The 27,538-nt window shown below is 36.5% G+C and overlaps 1 protein-coding gene across 9 annotated transcripts in view; it reads right to left on the bottom strand.

Annotated features, from left to right (window-relative positions):
- The window catches only part of DMD (dystrophin), a 2,565,910-nt gene that overhangs the window by 880,488 nt on the left and 1,657,884 nt on the right, over nt 1-27,538 (bottom strand). The window lies entirely within an intron of this gene.

The following is a 27,538-nucleotide window of genomic DNA, read 5'->3' as shown; positions in this document are numbered from 1 at the left end:
GCTAGAGGATGTTATAATGTCCTACAAATCAATTAGTTGGAAACCTTCTCAAGAGCAAATTCGATTTCTTGTCCCCACAAGGATGTTCCATGTTTAATAGTCTATGAAGTGTTGTAAAATTTAAACATGACGAAACTATTTAGATTTCTTCGAGACTGTCGATGTGAGAGGTGAAAAAGAACAAGTGCAGTTTAGCCAGAGTATTTTTTTAAAAACCTCTAGAGATATTTAAACAAACATTCATGACTATATAAGAAGGAAATTTATTTCAAATTGTTTCCATCCATGTATTTTGCATCATAAAACCACATAAAAATGAGAATTAATTGCTTTCAGGGACAGCCAATCAAGAAATCCCTAAGGTACAGAGATAAATTTAAAAATAATCTATAGCCACTGGAACATTTTTATGAGTCACTGACGGTGTCAGGCTTAAGCATCTTCTACTTTTTATCCTGAATGAAATTTTAAGAATAATTGTTTTATTAAAAAAGACTATTACAACAAAATATGTATTAAAAATGCCTTTTGCCATGAAATAAAAATAGCACTCTAGCATTTTTTTAAAAAAAGGTAATATAGAATTTGTAAGGCAATTACAATAACCCATAACTAAATCTGATGGTTAGAAAATGAAATAATATGAGAACTTGAGATATCTGCCATATTTCAATCTAAAGGACTCACAAATCTTTATGTATAGATGAGACAGTCAGTATTCAGAACACTTTGCTGATACATATGATTCTAGTTAACTTAATATTCTTATATTCTCCTGCCCCAAACCAAGTACCTACAAACTCCATCAAATGCCTGCCAAATGAATGAATCAATGCCTGTTTTCTAAGACTGGGTCAAATCTCGTTTAGATTCTCATTATGGATAAACTTCTTCGATTTTTGTTTTCCACTGCTTTCATGTATTATTATTTTAAATACTAGAATTTCGGATAGTATGTCTTTAGCAGTTAAAAGACTCATTAAATCCACAAAAATGGTAACAGGCCATTATTCTGGGAACATAGTACCTCACACTGATTATAAAACTATGCACAGTCACTGAACTATTCATAAACTTTCCTGACTATACTCTTTTAAGTGAGCATGAGATGTGCTCTTACAAACATGTGATACTTCCTTGCAACCAGTTGATTTTGCTCCATTATTTATATTCCACTCTGAACATCTGTTCAGATCAATGTTGCATGTGACAGTCACTGCTTACTAACAGGTAGCCCTACTCATAACAAATTGTGTCTATATTCAGATTATACCATAAATTCCTTGAAGTCAAAGATGGTGTCCTATTCACAGTCTTATTCCTGACACTTACTACAACATCTGGTTCATGAGCAATTTCAATAAGTATCTGTTGAGTGAATGCATGAATCTATGAATACAGAAAGTGGAGGAAAAGAGGAGTGCTCATAATTATCATGGTATCATTAGTATTAATACTTATTATTGGCCCTCCTAGAGATTCCAAGATGTGTGTACAATTTTCTAGGTTTTAGGCAGTATAAAATCTAGCTGAGAAGATTAGACATAAGTGTGAAGGATAATTTGCTATATTATGTCCAGTAAGACAGTAAGCAAAGTGATCAGACAGATTAGATAAGTAATTATAAATGACAGATTAGAAGAGAAATGAGCTCAATGGAAGGATGAAAAGGAGAGACCATGGTGGGTAATTTGGAACTGAAAGAATGGGTAGGCCTTAAGGATGTGGAGGGTCAGGGCCACAAGAGAATAGCAGAAGGCTAGCCTAATGGTGTCGAATTTCTGTGATCTGATCTCAAGTATACACGTGAACTCTGTGTCACTTCCACAGAGTGGAAGTTTAGGGAGAGGTTTAGCCCTGGATTAATAGTGGGCTTGGGCAGAGAGGACTCTGCTTTTTAATAAAGACTTTGCAATTCAGTGGAGAGCAACAGAAAATGACTGAAGGACAGGGGTGTGGGAGCTAAAGCTGTGTTCAGAGGTGATTCTGGGGCAAAGTTTAGGCTAATGTTAAAGCAGGGACACAGGTCAAACAGCCAGGACAGGAGTCTGCAAGGTAGGTGCTGGGGCTAAACCTAGAGTTTAGACAATGCAGTAGAACCGAAAGGCGAGTAGTAACATAAACTGTTAAGGCACAATTAAGAAGGTTAGGGAACTAGCTGGATCCAGCAATCGTGAATGACTACTGAAATGGGGAAATCTTTGCCTAGAACACCAAACTCAGGGAGGCAGTTACAGGAGAAAGATGATGACTCTAATTTGTACCTCCAACGGTGTCCAATACTCACAGCTACTAGAAATACTTTTAAAAAATTCAAACTAGTACAGCCACTGTGGAGAACAGTGTGGATATTCCTTAAAAAACTGGAAATAGAATTGCCATATGACCTAGCGATCCTACTGCTGGGCATACACACTGAGGAAACCAGAATTGAAAGAGACACGTGTATCCCAATGTTCATCGCAGCACTGTTTACAATAGCCAGGACATGGAAGCAACCTAGATGTCCATCAGCAGACGAATGAATAAGAAAGCTGTGGTACATATACACAATGGAGTATTACTCAGTTATTAAAAAGAATGCATTTGAATCAGTTCTAATGAGGTGGATGAAACTGGAGCCTATTATACAGAGTGAAGTAAGTCAGAAAGAAAAACACCAATACAGTATATTAACACATGCATATGGAATTTAGGAAGATGGTAATGATGACCCTATATGTGAGACAGCAAAAGAGACACAGATGTAAAGAACAGACTTTCGGACTATGTGGGAGAAGGCAAGGGTGGGATGGTTGAGAGAATAGCATTGAAACATGTATATTACCATATGTGAAATAGATTGCCAGTCCAGGTTTGATGGATGAGACTGGGCGCTCAAGGCCGGTGCACTGGGATGACCCTGAGGGATGGGATGGGGAGGCAGGTGGGAGGGGATTCAGGATGGGGGACACACCCATGGCTGATTAATGTCAATGTATGGCAAAAATCACTACAATATTGTAAAGTAATTAGCCTCCAATTAGAATCAATAAATTAATTTTTAAAAATGCATGGAACACCTGTAAGCTGTGTGCTACAGCAGTGCATCTCAAACTTCAATGTGTACATCTCCAAGAGATCTTGCTAAACTGATGATTCTAATCCAGTAGGTCTAAGGAGGGCCCCGAATTTTCAGCTTCTAACAAGCTTCAAGGGGATGCTGATATCACTGGTGTGGGAACGACACATTGAGTAATAAGATGATAGAGTAAATGCCTTCTGAATCTTTGTTAACGAATCAAAGAATTCTTGTTGCTGGTTTATAATGCTATAAACTAATGAAACGCCATAATTTTTATCTCAGGCGTCTTGCTTTGTATTTTTGATCTCAGTTTTTCCACTTCATGGCTGATGGCTACAGTGACTTTTACAATCCAATTGTAGAATCAACATGGGTTTTATTATTTCCATTTCCCAGATAGGTGATAGAACTGAGTAGCTAAGAATGAAGCAATAACTTAAAATTGTTAGATCTAAATCTCATTTCATGTAGAGTCCCAAATCAGGGCTTTCAGATTTTTTTTTAATTTTGTGAAAGAGAGCTCATTAAATAGTCTATTGCATTTGTGTGAAGAGATTTTGTAATCAGGAGAAGTATTTACAGTGTATGATCGACCTGAGGAGAATTTTCAATAATAAAGCCTAAGAAGGCAAAATAATGGACCAAAACAGGAAGTTAAAACTTGTACATGTTGTTTCACAGTTAGCTGCTGAGCCTGAAGATGTGACTTGATTTACACAATTAAATGGAAAACCTCAATCAATTTTATTTACTTAGTGCAAAACAAATTAATTTTCATTTTATAATTTCTAAATATTTTAAGTACTAAATTATTCACTACCACTGAAATTTCCAAGCTCTGACACCACATTCATGTTCTGTTGTCCTAGGCATTCTTATCTATTTCTCTAGCAATTAACATCTAGTCTGAGTTTGGGATAGAAAAAAATCATAATTAAATTGATTGGATTATTCATCATCCCTTAGAAAGTTTATTGTGTTTTGATTCCAATATTAAAGCATCATTCTTAATAATGACTGCTTATCAGACTCCCCTAGGGAGGTTTTTCAAAATATAAAAGCCCAGAATTTCACATTAAACCAACTGCAGCAGAATCTCTGGGTATAAGGGGACAAAGGTGTACAAAGCAGATGCATTATTAAAGAAAGGGTAGGCTAGAAATACATGGAGCAGGCAGGGGCACAGGAGGGGCATGTTTTAGAGTTACAGCATTATTATTTACTTCTTGTATGCTTTTCGAACAGAGAAAATTTCCTAAATTATAGAAAGTGACACATATATCTCAATCCTCCAAGTCTGGTCAAATTGAGGGAAGAGAAGAAGAATTACAGGCAAGGAAGAACAGCTACATTTTTATAGAGGGAAAAGATGAGACAAAGAAACTAGTACATCTTATATGAAAAGACTGCATAAATTTAAAAAATCATCTGTGCAAAACTTTCCAAAACTGCATGAAAACAAAATCAACAGAAAATAAAATGTGACAAATGAAAAAGAAGCAGCTAAGAAGCAGTTACAGGGAATTGTACAATGACAAATTGGATAAGCTATGTAGGAGATAAAGAACTGGCAAAATATCACAAACTAGGCAGAATAGGAAAACAGAAGAGACAAAAAGTGACTGGGAGAAAAGGTAAAGATCGAGGGGAACAGAAGAGAGAAAAACACATCTTTGCTGAATAAGTGGATATATCAAAAATCTAATCTTGTGATTTACTGGTAGTTCTGCTAAGGTTTTATTTTGAGACATATTAATTGTTGCCTCAGTTTGCTCACTGGTCAAGAGGAAACATGCAATGATATGAACACTTTAGAGACTTGTAAATCTGCCAGATGGAAATTTATGGTGCAATTTCATGTTCTTTTACCTTCTGCTTTACTCTGTCTGTCTTAAGCTCATTGCCACGGTTCCTCTTTGTCAGTCTCTAGAATTCAAGTCAGAACCTGAAAAATTATTTCTGGTCCTTTACTCAGAGATAAACTGGACATGTTTGCCTCTCATGTTAATTCTTACACTATGTAGTCACAACTGTCTTCAGAGGTTTTAACATGCTCAGAAAGTATCTTGTGACATTATTATTCGATGATAAATAATTTTTGTAAGGAAGCAACACAAATAGACAAAGACTAAAGCAAAACAGCAAGCTTAGCAACAGGACACAATCAATCTAGCCCAGTCATGGGCTAGATGATTCTATTCTTATGGAAGACCTGATGACCCTGTAAGAGCATCTCATGAGGAGAGTGACAAGAAGTGAAAGATGGTAAAAACTGGAGAAATCCAAGAGTGAGGGAGGAAGAAGTACACAAAAAAGAAGAAGGATTGAAAAAACGTGAAAAATGGCAATTTTTTAGTAAAACAGATGCAGGAGGCAAGAATCAAGGCCTGGAGCCCAGAATGAGGAGATCAAGAATGATGCCTACATATTTACTGCAAGATAAAATCCAAATACTAGCCTACCAGGCAAGGTGTGAAGTGCCTGTACAGCCTCTTCTCTCTGCCTTTGCAGCATTCTCTATGGCTGCTCCTCACTTCCAACCTTAACTCCAACTCCCAGTAAAAACTGAAAGGCTTTCTACTTCCTTGACTGTCCTAAGTTTTGCAGATCAAACTCATAACCTGTCTGTAACGCTCAGCTTAAAAGTGAGCCCAGAGAGAACTAAGGGCCTCCCCTCTGCATAGGTAGTCATAAAATATTTCTAGTTAGTGTCATTCATTGGTAGCATTCATGTCTGTATTCGACTTTACAGCTGAGGATTAAGTAGTACTGAAGGAGTTTTTTTTCTTCTTTCGACCATAAAATGTCTCCACATTTGAAGTGTACCTCAGATTCTACTTTTAGTTAAGGACCTACAGATCTTTTTCTTGTGACTTGCCAATTAAATCAGAGAGGCGCAGCCTTTGCAGACGATCAATCAAAAATAAAATGCACCTTGTTAGCCTGGTATTTCCCCTGGTCTCATTTGTTTTGCATTTCAGTAAACATTTATGGGGGCTTCCCTGGTGGTTCAGTGGTAAAGAGCCCACCTGCCGATTCAGGAGACACGGGTTCAACTCCTGTGTGGGAGAAGGACACGGCCATCCAGTGTTCTTGCCTGGGAAATCCTCTAGACAGAGGGGCCTGGCGGGCTACGGTCCGTGGGGTGGCAAAAGAGTCGGATGGGACTTAGTGACTAAACAACAACAACAAAACATTTACCTCAGTGGTCCCCAAGCTTTTGGGCACCAGGGACTGGGGGTGTGGTGGGGGATGGTTCAGGCGGTGAGGAAAAGCTGTAAATACAGATGAAACTTCATTGGCTCCAGAGCCACTCCCTCCTGCTACGCAGTGCAGTTCCTAACAGGCCTGGCTGGTAGGGGTCCATGGCATGTGGGTTGGGGACCCCTGATTTATTGTGTTCCACTAATAATAACACTAAGACTACAAGCATGTTTTTGTTAGTTTGTTATAGGAAATGGAGGCAGGAGGGGGTCTGATTAGATTTCATCTAGTGCTCTTTCCTGTGTGGTGTAATAGTAGATGCATTTGTTGGTGCAATTCCCCATCTGCTCCTGATAATGGTTGCTATAAAAGAATAATGAGAATTTCTCCTGAAACTCGAATTAGACTGTGCCTTTTCCAAAGCAAACACCCTGCAATGAATTAAAGGAAAATTATGTACAGTAGCGATTTATTTTAATGGGACATTTACCTAATATCAAATTACAAATGAAATTTCCTTTGGAGGTATTTATCTCATCCACATCAGATACATACATTCATTATTATCACTGCTATTAATGTGGATACCAAATGAATTCATCATAAATTACTTTAAGTACTACATGCTTTATGAGATTATCTCAGGCTTTTTTTTTCTTTCTTTCTTTACTAAGACATAATGCCCTGCGGGGGTGGAGGGAACCCCCAAACATGTATTTCTCAATATCAAGCAGATTCCAAAGGAATAAACTGAATGTATGTTAAGTCTCTGCCTTTGGGTCTCTGAAACTGAAGGCTGCAAGTAAAATCTGCCCTCAGACGTGTTTTAGTATTAGGACTTTTATAATTTGAATGCCTTTAGGTGGAGTATACATGCATCCTACTGCCCTCTGAAGACATTTGAATTAGTGGCCCTTGCTTTTTAAAGAAAATTGTTTCTATAATGCACACAACTCTGCAAAGTTAATAGGTTTTACTTTGTTACAATCAATGCTAGACCTCTCTAGGTTCACAGATTTATTCAATCCTTCTTGGCTTCTAAATCATTCATTAGAAGTTCAGGAGAACTACCTGGGAACATTTAAGAGCTGTTTTTCCCCCTCTGTTTACTTAGATTTGTAAAGAAAGCAAATTGACCTTTCTCTGATCAAAAAGAGGCTCTTGTCTCTGACCATGCTTGCTCTCATTAAGCGGTCCTTGTAACAGAACATATGACTCCAGGCATAAAATTCTTTCCACGTGATTACTAGGATAGTTTAAAAAACATATGGGCTATTTCATCATAGAATAAATATATTACACACAACCAAAAAACTGGCTCTTAAGATAGAATATTTGAAAGGAGACAGATCATTTTTATATTCCTTATTCTTCTTTCTAGAGGTCTTATCAATTTGGAACTACACAAATATTTATTCAAACACCATTTGGTGGGTAGAAAAGATGCAGTAAGAATATAGGAAAAGCAACAACATTGTTCTTTAAAGGCAAAATGATGTGTAAATTGAATTGATTCAGGACTGGAAACGTTTGATTCTCATTTAATTTCATTGTCTAACTGCATTGGCTCTGAAGCTGTAGTTCTTATGAATACTTGCCATGCTTATCAAATATTTTCATTGAGTCATTCATTGACTAAACAACTATTTATTCAGCCACTCCTACTGGCCAGGAATTATGTTAAGTGTTATTCTTCAGTGGCTACAGTAGAACAGACTGATTGGAAAATCTCTCGAATAGAAACAGAAACCTACATAGTAGGTGTTATCACTGTAGTTAAGGTGAAGAAAAATAGTTGCATGGATCAGAGAGTCAGTCAGTGGTATAAACAGAGACAAGTTAATGAAACCAAATGAGATTTGGGAACTCAATAGATAGGAGCTAGCCATTCAGTGGAGACGTGAATGAAGGAAAATATGTCAACTGGGCAGTTGGAGATACTGGACTGAGCCCCAGAAGAAAAATTAGGATTGAAAATATAACTGAGATCATAATTGGCAGAGCTAAGTCCAAATTTTGTGATGTGGACTTGGCTCTGAATGTAGTTGGATTTTTCATTTTCATTGAACACATTATGGGTAACCTCAAAGGCAGCATTCATGACCCAAACATATTTTGGGACTCTCTGAATATTTGTTTACAATTGCTTACATAGGAAACTGAGAGGAGTAATGTCATGACTAGCCCTTGCTCTGTTTCCACACTGCAACATTTTCTTTTCATCTGCTGGACGATAGATCAATCTCACGATGTGTGTAAGGTAGAAAGTTGATAGGAAGTACAATTCTCCATTTCAAAAAAAAAATACAGAAAGTATCACTCTGATTAAGCGGGTTGTATCTACTTACCCTTTTACCTACCCACTGCTAAAAATCACTGGACAAAGATGATTTAAAATATATTCATGTTGCTTTCTAAGAGATCAGGAATTAAACTTGTTCCTTAAACTCCTTTTCTGTACTCAAAGTAATTCTATGTGCTTTAAACTGTGGCATAATCTCTAAATGACTGCTTAGTGTACGTAATTGTTCAATGCAGGGAAGTGTTCTCTTCAATTTGATTCACTCCAACAAATAGGTAACTTTTGGGTTGGCCAAAAACTTCCTTTGGGTTACAAAAACACTGGAATGAACTTTTTGGCCAACCCAATATTTTGTATCTGATGCCTTTACAATGATAAATACGTTCATATTTTCCTAACAATATTCAATTTCATGGGGGGGGGAGAATAACAAGCTAATAACTATACACAATACTGTATTATGACTACTGAGATACTATGCAAACAAAATCACATCACTTGTGTGATTGTGTTATGATCATGGGTGTGTACATATGTGTATCTAGGTTGGGGGAGATGATCAGGAAAAGAAACACAGATGTTGTGGTAATTAAGATTATTAAAGCCTGAGGTATTGGATACAGTGCTGGTACCCCTTATCTTAATAACTGTTCAAGAAATATTCACTTATAAATTGAGCATAAACATAGGCAAGATATGACAGTACTCTTGAATGGCTTCCCATTGAAGAAGAGTTAAAATAAAATATTGAAATATGTATAGCACCCTAGTATGGAAGACAGACAGTAAAAAATAATTGTGTTTCACCAGAATCTCATTTCTTTCCACAAATAACAAGTTATCAAAGTAAGGTTTAGTTTCTCAGGCTCTTGAGAACAGAAAGGCCCAGAAATAAGATAAAGAGGGATTAAAAACAGATCTCTGAGTCTAACATCAATTAATTGATTTCAAACATTTAGCTTAGATAACAGAACCCCCAAGACATCCACTAACAATTCACCTCTAAGCACATGTTGGGCCTCACTAAGTCTTATATGTCCCTCTTGCCAAGTTATACAGGCATTAAACAAAAGCTACCCCCCCCCCTTTTTTTAAGCCTTGATCTCTGAGGTTAGCTTTCTTATTTCCCAACTCATTATCTGTTGTATGGTAATGCTCTTCTCCTTCATGGAATTAGATGAGATGATAAAAACAAATCTGTAGCTCTTGTTGACTGAACACATACATCCTCTGGAAATCAGACAAATGAGGCACAGAGTGGATTCTATTATATTTGTACAGTGTCAACAATTTGTACCTTATTGAACTGTATACAAACCAGAAGAACCCAAGAAAAAAACAAGCAGATGACTTAAGCAAGTCTTCTGTGAAAATTTCTGGAATTACTCACATGAATCTCTAAAAGATCAGATATAGTTGCAAACAACTACAACAAAAAAGGTGGAAACCAACTATAGTGGTTTTGACTTCCTTATAAATCTAACTTGTGAAATGGAAAATATTCAATTATCAAATGCTAATGTTTTCTAAATTTGTTATGTCTCGGGAAATTTCCTTGTTAACCACTCCTTAGCATTTCCATTTGACTTAAACCTCAAAGAAAACGTGTTGAAGCCAACATTAACATCATTTTGAAACTGATTTCTCTTGTTGACTTTACCAGGCTGCCAGTTCATCTTTGTTTTATTCCTTTCTTCCTTTTCCCCCATTCAAGTCCTATTGATTCTGTTATACCTTCTGCCCATTTATCATTGCTACTTCCCCCTCCTCTGCTGGTTGTTCACTGCACTTCACTATGTTAGTCACACTTCCTCCTGTTTTGCTTCACCACTTCTCACACCAAAACGTCATACTTATCCTTTCCAGATTAATCCTCCTGATGGGCAGTTCTGGTGGTTGGTTTCCTGCTCAGACATATAATACTGAATTCTCAGGATCTGCTTAATGAAGCCCAAATAATTTAGGTAATAATCAGAACCTCATACCATTCTGGGATGAGAAAACTTTCTAGGCTTCTCAACTGACTCTTCAATTCTTCATCTATGGACCACTCACAGTGATTCCTTGGCAATTCCCTAGGACTTTGCCGTTCTCCTTTCTCTATCACAAATACCCTCATTTCTACTTATGCAATTCTTTCACTCTAGTCCATTAGACTATGAACTTTGGGAGAGAGAATCATCACTGTTTTTCTTAGTGCCTAGCAAAGTGCCTGCTACACAGTAGTGCTCAAAACACAAATGTTAAATGCATAAATGAAAACACACCCCAAATATTATCATGTTTATAAATAAAATTTCAACTAGAAGCCATCCAGCCTGAAAAATCCTACTGCCTATCAACTGTAGGATGTTTTTCATAGTCTATATAAAATTAAATACCATGATTTTCGTCACAAGTTTATGAGCTTCTTTTAGTGCAAGGACATTGTTTTCTTAATATTTGGGTTTTCCACCATGTTAAGCAGTAAAAGTTTACTGGCTACATGACTAAATGAATAAGCATATTATATGTCTTAAGATAATGATTAAATTACATTTCTAGATTTTAAAATCAATACAATAAAATAAAATGGAGAAGGAAACGGCAACCCACTCCAGTATTCTTGCCTGGGAAATTCCTTGGGCAAAGGAGCCTGCCAGGCTCTAGTCCATAGTGTGGCAAGAATTGGACATGACTTAGCAACTAAACAACAACAATTTAAAAATACCTAATAGGCTTCTAAACAACAAATTAGTGCTGATGGTTCTGAAGAGACAATCTTCCAAGACTGGGCAAAGAAAATTGAAGCGTTTGGCACTTTATATTAGTGACAAAGATGTCCAGGGAGCAGTGCTTTTACAAAAGAAATGCACTGCTGACTAAGCAGCAACAGTGCTTTTCAACAGAGTCTTCAAAGACAACTTTTTTAAAAGTAGGAAAATGTCTCTGTCCTTTCCAATTTCCAAGTTATATCAATGACCTCAAAATAATATTACTTTAACTCAATAAGAAGAAAGGCAATTGACCACTATTTATGAATAGCCAGTAAATACATGAGAAGATGTTCCACGCTATTAGTCATCAGAGCTACACAAATTAAAACCACAACAAGATACCACTTCATATTCCACAAAATGGAAAAAAAAATTGAAAGTACTGTTAAGATCAAATACTGGTGCAGTCTAGAGCTGATGGAGCTCTCTACCATCACTGGTGGGAGTAGAAAAGGACACAACCACTTTAGAAAAGGGTTTTGCAATATCTTATCAATTTAAAGATCTGATGGAGCCATTTCACTCCTAGGTATTCACCCCAAAGAAATGAAAACCTGTGCTCACAAAAAGACTTATACACAAACATTCACAGTGCCTTATTCACAATGTCCCTAAACTGAAAGCAGACTGAATGTCCATCAATGGGAGAATAGACAGATTGTGGTACATTCATAGAATGGAGTAACAACTGGCAATAAAAAGGAGTGAACTCTTAAAGTACTCACAACATAGATGAATCTCAAAAGTAGTATGCTGATCAAAATAGCACAGACTGCACAGTTCCATTTATATGGATTCAAGAACTGACAAAACGAATCTACGGTGATAGAAATTCTAACAATAGGTGCCTACAGGGAGTAGGAATTGAAGGTGTCCTGAGGCAATGGAAATGTTCTTTTTATTGAGGAGTTGGTTTTATGAGCAGAATCACTTGACAAACTAAGTTGAACATAGTATCTTTGCTTCTCAGTTCTTGCGACATTCTTCTACACTTCCTTATTTATTTGCTCTAGGCATACAGACCAAGAATGCATAGAAAATAAATGACATGGATGAATCTATTATGTGAAAGTATCATGAGAGACTGAAATGAAGAACTAAATTTAATAGGTTCAAATTTTATATAAGAATAAACTTTTCCTCCCCTCCGCAGTAAATCTGTCTCATATTTTATAAATTTTACAATTAAGAAATAAGAACAATATCACTTTCAAGTGCTTTTCTCTCCTTATTTAAGTGCTACCTCAGCCATGTTAAGAATAAAGATTTCTAACAAATTTAATTTCTTTCTCTCTCACTTCGTAAAGCACCCACTGATGTTTCTTATGCAAGAAAAGAACTAAGACAGGTGGATTGCCAAACCTCAGTCAGCTGCAGACAAAATTTAAAAGGGTTCAGAAGACTAATCCAGTTATGTGGGGACAGACTTAGTGAACCACCAGGGATGTTGTACTATGTACCCTTTCATCCCAACATACAATTATCAGTTTGGACAATCGACAGGACAAGATGGCATCTGTCTTTCAGGAAAGTGTGTATGAATATACAAGTGGTGCGTGAGATTAAGAAGGGGGGAAAAAACATAGTGACCTCATGATTTTAAATTTTAAAAGAAAAAAAAATGGTGCAAGAAGGCTGTGAGGTTTTCAAAAATAAAATTTTGACCACATCATTCCAAATAATCCCAAAGAGTTCTTAAAAAGAAGTGTGGTGTTGAACGAGATGTATGCCATCATGCAGGGGATCCTAAATGAGCTCTGATTCTATTGATAAAAGTGTATCAACATGGGATGAAAATGGAGACATAGCTGAGGGCAAATACTCAAACAAGAACAATATAGAACAGTACAAACAGTGAGGGAAAGTTGAGCCTGGAAGGAAGTGAGACTTGTGATGACGTTAAAAAACAACATTCAGGGCCTTTTCAGTTTTGTTCGGAGAAAGTAGCAGCAGAAAGAGAAAGGTTCACTGATTAGGGCAGAAGGGGAGGGTCGGGGATACAGATGAGACAGAAAGCAGAACCGCTCAGCTCCTCAGCTTGTCTGCTCTGTCAGGGACAACGTTCATCAGACTGGAAAAAGCATAACTGCACGAGAGAAATGAAGCCCAAAATAGGTGAGAGAGTTTTAAAAGAGCACCTTGCTGCTCCAAATGAGCTAAAATCTCTGGCCCTAGACCAATTATATCCCGGGGACATGAGAGAACTTGCGTGGATACCATCCTACCCTGCTGTCAGTGGTCTTCGTGGAACTATGTTAACACTAGAGATGAGCAAATGTCATCCCAATTTTCAAAACTGGGAAGAAGTCAGTGCAACTGGTTTCCATCTAGTCCTGCTAAAGAAGTTCTGGATGACTGAACAAGGAGCAAACAAATACTCATTAGCAAAGACAACGTCAGGCAGCTCATTGGGGTTTGGATGACAACTTGTTCTCGTGGTGGACATGTGTGCCTGTGTTTCTGGTTTAATCTCTTAGGCAGTATGAAAATTGAATTTCACATTTCTAAGCAACTTAAAATAATTCCTTTCTTCTGGTAGTAAAACTGTCCCCAGCTGCTAAAATGAAGTAACTCTGTAAGTACTTTACTGTATTCTACAGAGAGCAGTGAAATGTCCAATTGCCTTTGTTGTTTTTTAGTCTCTGAGTCGTGTCCAACTCTTTGTGAACCCATGGACTGTAGGCCACCAGACTCCTCAGTCCATGGGATTTCCCAGGCAAGAATACTTGAGTGGGTACCATTTCCTTCTCTAGGGATCTTCCCAACCCAGGGAGTGAACCTGCATCTTCTGCATTGGCAGGCGGGTTCTTTACCACTGAGCCACCAGCTGCCTACCACCTGGACAAATTTGAAGACCTCTGGCTAAAAATGAATGGAGACAACGATCTGGTGTATGAACCACTCCATGTATTTGATGTGGCAAAAATACATTTTCTTTACACAAGAACAGAACAAGAGGAAATAAGATGTAGGGACACTGAAGAATCTACATAGGAGGGAGATTTCTGAAGAGAGGCATGTTAGAATTGGACAAGATGAGAAGCAAGAAAAATGGAAAATGGAAATGAGATGAATGATTTTTACCCTTGGTTTTCTTTCATCATTTTGAATGCATTTTTGCAATGAAAAAGTATACTTTTCAATCAGAAAAATAGGCTCTATTCATTTGTAAAATAAATTAATATAATGTTACTCAAACAAGATATGTTACCTGGGTGTTTTACTTAAGAGTCAGAGAACATACATGGCCTTTCCTAGTGCTGTTTTTTAATTATTCAAATGCAATATTTCAAAACAAGGTTCAGTTCAGTTCAGTCGTTCAGTCTTATCCGACTCTTTGTGACCCCATGAACCGCAGCACGCCAGGCCTCCCTGTCCATCACCAACTCCCGGAGTCCATCCAAACCCATGTCCATCGAGTCGATGATGCCATCCAATCATCTTATCCTCTGTCGTCCCCTTCTCCTCCTGCCCTCAATCTTTCCCAGCATCAGGGTCTTTTCCAATGAGTCAGCTCTTCACATCAGGTGGCCAAAGTATTGGAGTTTCAGCTTCAGCATCAGTCCTTCCAATGAACACCCAGGACTGATCTCCTTTAGGATGGACTGGTTGGATCTCCTTGCAGTCCGGGGGACTCTCAAGAGTCTTCTCCAACACCACAGTTCAAAAGCATCAATTCTTCTGCACTCAGCTTTCTTTATAGTCCAACTCTCACATCTATACATGACCAATGGAAAAACCATAGCCTTAACTAGATGGACCTTTGATGGCAAAGTAATGTCTCTGCTTTTTAATATGCTGTCTAGGTTTGTCATAAATTTTCTTCCAAGGAGTTATCTTCCAAGGAGTTTCTTCCAAGGGGAATCTTTTAATTTCATTGCTGCAACTCACTTTATATACTAAGATTGCAGCATTTATAATTCATCACTACATTATTTGCTCAAGTAGATACTATTAAACTTACTCAGGGGTATAGCGGACAAAAGATACTCCTAATTGTAAATGATAATTCATCACATCTCAGTTAATGTCACTAAGCTCTTCTAATATCATCTGTATCATCATTTCACAGCTCTCTTTAATGCTATTTTTCTATGTATTTATAATAAATCAATGTTGACCACAAAAACATCAAGGGGAAAGGATTTTTTAAAGTTCCATAGGTCCAGTTTACTTGATGTCCTATGAACATGCTGTCTTTCATAAAAACTGAGACAAATATGCAAATAGGGACAACTTAGAATTATAACAGCCAACATATTTTAGGAAAATAGCTCTCATCTTGTTTTGACAGGCAAAATAAATGGCTAGGAAGGACTTCTATGATCTGGAGGTATGTCCTCAAACTCCTACTCTATACCACAGTTTCCCCATATTTATGTTCCTTTTTCTTATCTTTAATAAAAATATATATTCTCAGTCCCTTCAGTCCTGTCCAAGTATTTCCGATGCTATGGACTGTAGCCCATCAGGCTCCTCTGTCCATGGTATTCTCCCGGCAAGAATACTGCAGTGGGTTGCCATTTCCTTCTCCAGGGGATCTTCTGAACCTGGGGATCAAACCTGCTTCTCCTGCACTGCAGGCAGATTCTTTATTGCTGAGCCATTGGCCTTAACATAAAATTTTAGTGTGTATCTTGCGTGGTTCCATTTTTTTCTATTAATATTTCATGTTATAGTTTGAAGCCTTGTTATACACTGTCTCAAATCCTTTGTGGATTGAAGAAGGGTATAAATCAATAAAACCTAAAACTCAATTTGCTCCTTTAAATAAGCACTTTAGATGTTTAATCAGTAAACACAAAGTTAGCTTTGTATTTTACATTTAAACCATTATCATATTTTCAATGTGAAAAGAAAGTTGTAAAAAAAAAAAAAAAAAAGCATGAGGGAGAACAATCTGAGACATTCACAAGAGATTCCAGATTCAGCAACAACTTATCTACCTACTCATTGCTTCTGGTGTGATCCCCTGCTCAGACCAGGAATGTCACTGATCATACAGAAAATTGTGTTAAATTGGTGAAGATGTTATTGGTACTATCAGTCATTTCAGTTGCTCAGTCATGTCTGACTCTTTGGGACCCCATGGACTGCAGCACACCAGGCTTCCCTGTCCGTCACCAACTCCTGGAGCTTTCTCAAACTCATGCCCATTGAGTCAGTGATGCCATCCAACCATCTCATCCTCTGTTGTCACCTTCTCCTCCTGCCTTCTATCTTTCCCAGCATCAGGGTCTTTTCAAATGAGTCAGTTCTTCGCATCAGGTGGCCAAATATTGGAGTTTCAGCTTCAGCATCAGTCCTTCCAATGAACACTCGGGACTGATTTCCTGATACTATGCTAAGACAGTTATTGCAATTATCTTGTAGGGAAAATATACTACTCTTACATACTTTATAAGGTGCTATCAGATGATTACTTCACTTTAGACCTGCACAGATATATGAGGCAAGCAATAAAAAAAATGTGTTACTATCTCCACATTAAAGATGAGGGAATGAAAGTGATGGATGTGTTTATGGCATCAATTGTGTTGATGGTTTCACGGATGTCTACTTACTTCTAACATCATCAAATGCACATGTTAAAAATGTATAGCTTTATAAGTATCAAGCATACCTCAATCAAGTGGTATTTAAAAAAAAAAAAGATGAGGAATTGGGAGCCTAAATGACTTCTCTGATCTGACTCATCCTCCAGGTGTGAGAACCAGGACTAGGATCCAGATGATCACCATGTGTGTTTCAGTGAGGTTCCCCTACTCAGTACTGCCTCTTTTCTGACTCAGTTACTGCGATATTACAGAGATAAAGAGGCACATGAAAAATAGAAAATACACAAAATTAAGCAAATTGCATACATGTTTAGATTATTGTGCACATAATAAACCAAGAATTTCATTATTAAAGCTCTTTTTCTTGGGAGAAAGCTTATTTGATGCAGGTTTTCCTATTTAAAAAAACCCACTATTTTGTCATTCCACTTCATATTGTTTGTACATTTAATTGGGCTTCCCTGGTGGCTCAGACAATATTGAATGTGATCATTCTGTAAAAAATGCGGATCAAAATAATGAGAAATATATCAATGCAGAATATATTTGGAGCTGATTTAGAGAGGACCACAGCATTCCTAGATTGCATTACGTGTTTTCGTAAAGCTGTTATATTAGAATGTCATGCTGACATGATTCTTGATAATGTATTTAATGGTTAAAATATGCACACTGAACATTTCTGTAGAGTTCGTTGCATCTAATTTTCTGTTTCATCTGAAACAAGAAGGTGAATGATGCAATTGTGTGTTTGGGTTTTTTTTTGCTGTGAAACTTAATGAAAATTCTGTCCACTATCAATCAGATGAATCTTTTCTTTTTTTTTGTTATTCAAACAAATATGCTCAAGAGTAATTTATTTTTATTGAAAAGTCCTGTACTAACATGATGAAAAAATACAAACAAGGCTCTAATTTCTTTCAGATGCACTTGTTGGTAAGATGCACACTGATGGGGAGGTGAATATTTACTCTTACATTTATATTTTTGATGTTATATGAACAGACCAGGTATTGTACAAACAGACAGATTTTTAAACTAGCATTTTTCAATGGCCAATCTCCAGAAATGAAAATGTGCACATTACCTTTTTCTCTACAAAAAATCAAGGTTGAACGAGGCTCATCTGAAATATTGCTGCAACTGAAAGATGTCTACTCAGGCCCACATTTACGTGGAATGATTTGTTTCAATGTATTCTTACAGTAATATACTGTGAAAATGACAGGTCAACAAACCTCACACATGACCTAAAACCCAACGATATACAAGAGTGATTCATTTTGCAAGGATTTAAAAATCACAGTTCATTTTGAAAATCACCATAAGAGATAGAAATACTGTCATAAGGTGGTGATAAGTCGCTATTATTTCTTTCAGAAAAAGAAGAATTCACAAAAATAGTAGAAACTCAGAAGAGACCATAAACATGAACAAAGTTCTCTTCTATTATTGATTGAGCATATGAAGGTTATTTGGTTGAAGCTCTGCTTTTCAATGCTGAAAGCCAAAAACAAAACATCTACATGATGATTTAGAAATCTCAAATATACTAATGCATTCTCTATTTGACAATTTGGCAGCGTTAAAAAAGAAATGCCCTACACCTCAACATGGATTGTTATATTTTTAAAAAATGCTTTGAAAATTCAATTGTATTTTTTAATATGAAAATCAAAATTTAGGAAAATAATTATGTTGTACCTGCATAACAGCCTTTGGGTAAGTGTGAATTAAGTTGAGAGGCTCTCACATAGTTAAATACTGACATTTAGGTTTTGGTTGACAACCAGCATTATCTCTTTAGTTCTATGTATCTAAAACATACAGAAGTAAGAAATACGGTAACCATTTATCTCTAAGACTAGGATGATTAATTAATTTGTTCAGTAAGTTTTTATTGAGTGTGGTTGCATCTTATATGAGACAGTTCTGACCTCTTGGCATTTCAGTTTGGGCACAGACAACAACAAATACACACACACACACACATATAAATCGTGGTAACTGTTATCACAGTACAAAGAAAAACACAGTACACTGCTTAAAAAATAATGGTGGAAATGCCAACAGGGGAATTGTTAATGATATAACTTTTTATTGGGTGTCCAGGACTGACTTTTGTGGTGAGGTTATTAAAATGGAAGATGTGCCAAGAATACGAGAGTTAATTGTCTATCTTGATGGAGAAAATAGGATGTGTGAAGTCCCTAGTTAAGAGAGGGTTTGGTAAAGTTGTTAGTAAAAAGAGCTGAAAGAAAAAAGTAAAAATGGCTGGAGCTGCAAGGAAGGGTAGCATGTAATGAACTCAACTCTACAAATTTATGAATAAGAATAGTCATAAGAATGACCAAAATTTGGCAACAATTCGAATTCCCAATAATTGGAGAATAATGAATTATTTACACTCATTTTGAGATTTTATCAAATTGCCTTTAAAAATAAAAAATGTATAATTGATGATTGGGTAAAATATCAGCAAAATACTAAATAATAGAAGGCAAAATAGTATATGCAATACTATTCTACTTTACTAGAAAAAAAATCTACAAAATCACTGAAAGTTTGAAAGCAAAGCTCAAACCTATTAATAGCAATATATAGAGAGAAAGAATATGAGTGTTTTAGTTCAAAAAATACTTTTATGAGTTTTCAAAAATTTCAGATGCTGCACTTTAAAAATTATAGGTGAATATGAAAAATAAAAATGAAACAACCACCATAAGGCCTTTCTCTAAATATGAAAAATAAGCTTAAACATACACAGAACTAAAACTAAAGTGTTCTTGTTTGTATGTGCATATGGAGAAAAGTAGTGAGACATGATATTTGAATTCTGTTAACTGTGATAGAGATGAGTTTCCATAGATGTGTGTGTGAAGGGGAAGGTCATTTATCTGTCCATTTCTCTGTCCATATGTCATGAGTATAAGACATGTGAAATAACATTACTGAGTTATCATTTTTTTAAAAGTCACAATTTAATCACTTAATAAAGCTCAGTATGATTTGCCAAAGAAGACCTTCATTTGTGTTCATGAGTATTGGAGGAAACATGTCAAAATACCCATATAGTGAGAAGAATTAGCTGACCACTGCTCTTAAACCCATGTGCTTATCATTGTCTCTTGGAACAGGGAAAAATGGCAAGATCACAGCTATATTCAAATACTATGGTCTTTATACTCAAAAATCTCTCTCTCTAGGTTGTGTGTATTCTGCTATTTACAAGTTCACGTTATTTTAATAGAGGTGATGACGGTACTGATAAAACAGCTCCTAAGTATTTAAAAAAATTACTCCAGTAGTGACTCTCATCTACTGCCTAAGTTCTAGCATCTAAATAACTTTAAAAAGTCAGATATATACTGCCTTGTTTGAGAAAACAGTATGCTAGATAGAAAATCAGACTAAAGAACTTATTACACAGTTATCCAAATTGATGAGAAATTTGTGCCTGATTACAGAATGGTAGGTGATTGATTTGATTCAACTCCAGAGAAGTAAGATTTAGAAGATAAAATCATTTGTCCACTTACAAGTTATTTGACTTCAAGCAAGTCACTTAATTTTTAGTTTATTCATCTGTAAAACTAAAAGAATAATAATACTAGTGTCTACCACCTAGTGTTGTTGTGAGGATAAAATGAAATCTTCTAGTGGGCACGTGGTTCTTACATTTTGATTGTTTTTTCTTGGCTCTGTTATGCATTGCTGCTAAAAATTATCTTCTAAACAGCAATTTATACATATATTTTCCAAAGCCATTTTTATCATGTAGAATTTTTAGGAGTAGTAAATCGGCCTTCAATTGCAAGCAATGATTACCTTCTGTCCTTATTAGCTACTGATTTGATTCAAAAGCACTGCAGTATTGTAGGTTACTCATTGCCTTTTAATCAATTCTTAAAGATTTTGGATCCAACAGGAGAAAAATACATGTTGAGGCAGCTGGATTTTAAGAGCCTCCTTTGCAAATAAATAATTCTTGGTTTTGATTTTTCCAAGTAACACTTCAGATGAAGTTTTTCCCCTCATACATGTTCTTACTGGATCAGAAAATTTTGTCCACGCCTCTACTAAGAGTGAATGGGTTTTCTGACAAGCATAAGGAATGCTTCCAGATCTGTTTCCTCTGCCTGTGAAATGGCAAAATATTTGCTATATTACATAAAAGGGAAACTCGGCCATGCACCAACACAATCACTTTCTGTCCTTAATAGAGAAAAGTAATGGTAGCAAGAACTAGGCCAAATGCCAAAGTCTGTTTGTATTGACCCAGCTTCTGCTGTAGCAGGTTATATACATCTATCCTGGGTAACATTCAGTCCACTGAAAGTGGCTTTCTTGTTACAGTGAATTAGGATTATCATCAGGATAAGTTTCCCACCGCTGGCTTTTGATGATAGGGAGTCAAATGTCAATCAATCAACCCCACAAACAACAGCCACCGAAGGAATATTTGGAGCTTATTTAATTATGCCTAACTTTGAAAAAATTCTATTATGATTGAATAGTGTTGGGCAAGTCAATTAATCTTTAATGCACTAAACAAATGCACTGAATTTTGGGGCAGTTATCTCAGTAACTTTCACGTATTCAGGGCTCCAATAGCCTGCTCCTGGTTCCCCTCACTCCCATTCTGTATGTATATAACATTTCCATATTCAGTATGACTAGGTGCTCTGAGGTACTAGGAAGAGATAATAACTATTGATAATTCTATATATGAATTTCAGCCCATCATTAACTTTAATTTAAAATGTGAGATTTGAAAAAGGTCCACATATTGGAGGTATAAGAAAAAACGTATTATTTGTTAAGGTGTGCAGTGGGCAAAGAAAGCAGTGCTTAATGTTAATTTTCCTTTGCAGTTAATTTCAAGGAACCCACAGTTGCCAGGTATGTCTAAAGTTTTGGCTAAACAAAACATTATATTTTCTTTGCTTTAGGACATTAGCAAGAGTAAAATGGCAATAAGATTCTGCAGAAGTATTAAAAAAAACTGACTCAACAGGGAAAAATGCTATTTAAGGATAATAACATTAAGGGCAATACTGTCTTCCATTCCTGTTGTATTTTACAGGTTACAAAGCATATTAATTAATTTGAAAAACTTCCACACAATAACCCTATGAAATATCAGGGATATCTTTTACATCTATTTTGCAACTCTGAAGAGTGATAAGCAGTGTTCAGAGAAATTGCATTTGTCAGGATACTCCAGAGAAACAGAACCAACAGAAGGGGTAATACTCTCCATTGACACCTTCACACAAATACCCAGAATAATGTTGGACCAAATGTCTGCCCATACCCACCCCCTCCAACCCTGAGCTTGATCCAGGCAAATTGACACATAAAATTATTCAGCACAGAAATTAAGTGATTTGCTTAAGGTAAATTGATGATGTTGAGATTGCTGTTACCCTAGTATTTCAACTTCTAGCCCAATTTAGTTTTCTTTCACACTGTATTAGATTGCCTTTAGAAATGTTCTTAAAGCAAATTTCAAAGACTGTAAATTTCTTTAGTTCATGGATCCTGCCTTATTAAATGTATGAAGGAAGTTCAAACGTATCTATTTGATAAACATGAGGAAGTTACTGAATGGGAAAAAGTATTTGCAAATGATATGACCAAAAGGAGTGAATATCAAACACACGAACACGCACACACACACACACACACAATTCACACAACTCAACATCAAACAAACAATGTGATTAACAAAAGGATAGAAAACTTGAATAGATACTTTTCCAAAGAGGAAATTCAGATTGCTAATAGGAACATGAAAAGATGCTCAACACTGCTAATAATCAGGGAAATGCAAATCAAAACCACAATGAGATATTGGCTCACACCTGCCAGAATGGTGATCATCAAAAAGAACACAAATCACACATGTTGGCGAGGATGTGGAAAGAAGGGAACTCTGGTACACCGCTGGATAGAATGTAAATTCATGTAGCCACTGTGGAAAACAGCATGAAGCTTTCTCAAAAAACCACTACAATATTGTAAAGTAATTAGCCTCCAACTAATAAAAATAAATGGGAAAAAAATACAAATTCAAAAAAAAGAAACCTAAAAATAGAACTACCATATGGCTCAGCAAATCCACTCCTGGATATATATTTAAAAAAAAACCCAAAACATTAATTTGAATCAATACAATGCATTCCAATGTTCATAGCAGCGTTATTTACAATCACCAAGATATGGAAGCAACCTGAGTGTTCATCAGCAAATGAATGGATACAGAAGGTGTGGTACACACACACATAATGGAACACTACTCAGCCAATAAAAAGAATGAAATTTTGCCATTTGCAGCGATATGGATGGACTTAGAGGGTATTATACTAAGTGAAATAAGTCAGCTAGAGAAAGAGAAATACTGTGTAGTATCACTGGTATGTGAAGTCTGAAAAATACAACAAACTAGTGAATATAACATAAAAGAAGCAGACTCACAGATATAGAGAACAAACTGGTGGTTACCAGTGGGGAGAGGGAAGAGAGGAGGGGCAATATAGAGGTAGGGGACTAAGAGGTACAAACTATTATGTATATTATAAGCTACAGGGATATATTGTACAATGTGGGATGGGAAATATAGTCAATATTTTAGAGTACCTATAAATGGGAGTATATTCTTTAAAAACTTGTGACTCACTAAATTGTGTACCTGTGGGCTTCCTGGGAGGCTCAGACAGTAAATAATCTGCCTGCAATGCAGGATACCTGGGTTCAGTCCCTGGGTTGAGAAGATCCCTTGGAGAAGGAAATGGCTACCCACTTCAGTATTCCTGCCTTTACACCCGTAACTTACATAATATTGTACATCAGCTATTCTTCAATTTAAAAAGAGAATGCACACTATGGTAAATATAGGCAATGATACTGAATTATAATCAAACATGTTAAGAGACTAGATCTTAATTATTCCAAACATAACAAAGAAATGATAATTATGTGACATGAAAGAGGTGTTAACTACCACTACAACAGCAATCATTAAAACATATAAGTGTATCAAATTAACATGTTAAACATCTTAAATTTACAAAATGTCATATGTCAAATATTTTTCAATAAAAAGAACATTAATTAAAAATTAAAAAAAAATTAAGGCGTGACAATGAGAAAACAATATAACTTAAGTACTATATTTTAAAAACCAATGGCTCATTTATTCAAATCCTTGTGGTATGGTTTTAATAGTATCAATGTTTCCTCAGATTAAATTAGACAAAGGCATTAGTAACTCAAGTCAGTAGGTGTTTACTGAATTCCTACCATGTATAAGATAAACTACAAAATTTGAAGTAAATCTCTAGAAGTTAATACTATGTTAGGAAACAAGATATAATCATATGAAAAGGTAAATGAAGTTTTAAACAAAGGTTCAAGGCAATGGGAGACATGTTACTTGTCAGTACCTGATTAATTTCTAAATTAATTTTACAGGCAAAAGTGATTATAGTTCAGATGAGAACTATAATGATGATTCAAGAATGGATGGCAAACAAAAGGCAAATAAAGCAGTAATTTACAAGTTTTCCTGAGAAGCACCATATTTTGAAAGTTGAGGGAACATGTTGATGGCCCGAAAACATGGGCAGAGTTAGGAATGTATACTTTGGAGACTATATTAGAATGGGCCTTGAATACCAGGAACAAAAATTTTATACCAGATACTGTAAATAAAGGGGGATACTGAAGGTTTGAGTAGACAAATGTCACAATCAGGGTGATTTTAAAGGCTGATCACAATATTACAGCACAGTGGTATAGACTCTGCCTGACAATGCAGGAGATGCAAGAGATTTGGATGCGATCCCTGGGTTGGGAAGATTCCCTGGAGGAAGAAATGGCAGACCACTCCAGCATTCTTGCCCGGAGAATCCCGTTGGACAGAGGAGCTTGGTGGGCTACAGTCCAAGGGGTCACAAAAGAGTTGAACGTGACTAAGAGACTGCACACACATGCACAATATTACAAATGGATTGGAAAGAGAACATGAAGGTAGCAAGAGGAGATCTGATGCAGTTCCAATATAAGCTAGTATGATTTTTATCTAAGAAAGAACTTGGAAAACAAACAAACCAAAAAAGGTATTGAAAAGCAAAAGTATGGCCTGTAGAGAAGGGAGAAAGGTGGAGGGGTTGTTGAACCTCCAGAACAGACAGAAAGGATGAAACAGAAAAGTCGATCGAGGGTGACTTCAGAGGAGAAAGGGAAATGATTTTGTTGAAGTCATATGGCAATCGCCATACTACACAGATCTGAAAGTGTGAAGTCCTTCAAGGTTTACAAATGCAGGACAGACAGTAGAACTGGAGATAAAGTGGGGTATAAGCAGACGGGCATTGGTGATGGACAGGGAGGCCTGGCGTGCTGCGGTTCATGGGGTTGCAAAGAGTTGGACACGACTGAGCGACTGAACTGAACTGAACTGAAACAGATGGAAGAGCTAAAGCCAAGACACTGAAATAAAACCAAGTTGAGATTAGTGAGAGAAAGAGGCAACATCAATCCTGAAGCTGATGGGGGCACATACATACTTAAGATGAGGGAGGAGAGTTGCCAAGAAAAGATTTAGGTATGAGGTAGGAATATAACTAGGACTATCCCAGTGAGGAAGGAAACTGGGCCATTTGTAGAGATGTGGATGGACCTAGATTCTGTCATACAGAGTAAAGTCAGAAAGAGAAAAACAAATATCATATATTAACACATATATGTGGAATCTGCGAAAACTGGTATCGATAATCTTATTTATAAAGTGGAAATAGAGACACAGAAAGAGAAAAGAACGTATGGATACCAAGGGGGAAAGAGGGGGTAGGATGAATTGGGAGCCTGGAATTGACATATATAAACTACAGACACTGTGTATAAAATAGATAGTTAATGAGAACCTACTTTATAGCACAAGGAACAAACTCTATTCAATGCTCTGTCATGACTTAAATGGGAAAGAAATCCAAAAAAGAAGCTGATTCACTTTGCTGTACAGTAGAAGCTAACACAACATTGTAAAGCAACTATACTCCAATACAAAATTTAAAAATATAAAATAAAGTGCTTCTGAGTCTAAAAAAGAAGAGGAGGACCAGGGATGTTATTGAACAGGATCAAATGGCAGAGAAGTCAGTGGATTTGGCAATTACATGAACATTCATTCTGAAAATTCTTTCCGTAACTATTTCATGAGTGCTTTCTATGTATAAGGTACTATTCTAGACGCTGAGGATGCAGCAGTGGGCTTTCAAAAAGGACTTAAATTAAGTGAAGAAAATAGAGAATAAATAAGAAAATAGATGTATAATATCCTAAGGTGATAAAGAATATAAAGAAACCTAAGGAACACTGTAAGGAGATGGAGAGTGAGAGTTGCAGGGTGTTAGGGTGGTCCATGGTCATGGAAGCTAATAGAAAATCCTAGATTGAAGACAGGAGGAGAAGTGGGTGACAGAGGATGAGATGGTTGGATGGCATCACTGACTCAATGGACATGAGTTTGAGCAAGCTCCAGGAGATAGTTGAGGAGAGGGAAGCTTGATGTGTTGCTGATTATGGGGTCATAAACACGACTTAGTGACTGAAAAACAGAAGGAAGTGACCGAGGGAAACCTGTGGATATTTGAAGGAAGAAGTTAGGAGAAATCAAAATTCCTCAATAGGAGGAATCAAAACCAAATTCATAACATAAAAGATGGTAAAGAGTTGTTGTTGGAATAAATTACCATTTTCTGTATCTAAGTTTTTTAAAGAACAAACTGGTATATCCCCTTGATAAAGAGCCAGTGATGAAAAAGTTTCGAAGACATTTAATAGGAACCAACAAAAAAAATCTAAGTTGTGAAGAGATATGCTAAAATTAGGGCATTTCCTCTCTAGTCAGGTCAATGAAATTATCTATAAATGTCAAAAGGACTATGAAAAATTCTTAGACAACGGTGCTGCCTTTCTGAATGTATTTTCCATGAGTTCAGTTCAGTTCAGTCGCTCAGTCGTGTCCAACTCTTTGTGACCCCATGGACTGCAGCACGCCAGGCCTTGCTGTCCATCACCAACTCCCGAAGTTTACTCAAACTCATGTCCATTGAGTCAGTAATGCCATCCAACCATCTCATCCTCTGTCGTCCCCTTCTCCTCCTGCCCCCAATCCCTCCCAGCATCAGGGTCTTTTAAAAAGAGTCAGCTCTTTGCATCAGGCGGCCAAAATACTGGAGTTTCAGCTTCAACATCAGTCCTCCCAATGAATATTCAGGACTGATTTCCTTTAGGATGGACTGGTTTTATCTCTTTGCAGTCCAAGGGACTCTCAATAGTCTTCTCCAACACCAAAGTTTAAAACCATCAATTCTTTGGTGCTCAGCTTTTTTTATAGTCCAACTCTCACATCCATACATGACTACTAGAAAATCCATAGCTTTGACTAGACGGACCTTTTTGGCAAAATAATGTCTCTGCTTCTTAATATGCTGTATAGGTTGGTCATAACTTTTCTTCCAAGGAGTAAGTGTCTTTTTATTTCATGGCTGTAGTCACCATTTGCAGTGATCTTGGAACCCCCCCAAAATAAAGTCAGCTACATTTCCACTGTCAGAAACAGTTTCCACTGTTTCCCCATCTATCT

This window comes from Cervus elaphus, chromosome X (assembly GCF_910594005.1).
Source record: "Cervus elaphus chromosome X, mCerEla1.1, whole genome shotgun sequence".
In the NCBI taxonomy this organism is placed as follows: Eukaryota; Metazoa; Chordata; class Mammalia; order Artiodactyla; family Cervidae; genus Cervus; species Cervus elaphus.
The sequence above is the reverse complement of the archived record's forward strand: the minus strand, read 5'-3'. Positions and strand labels throughout refer to the sequence as shown.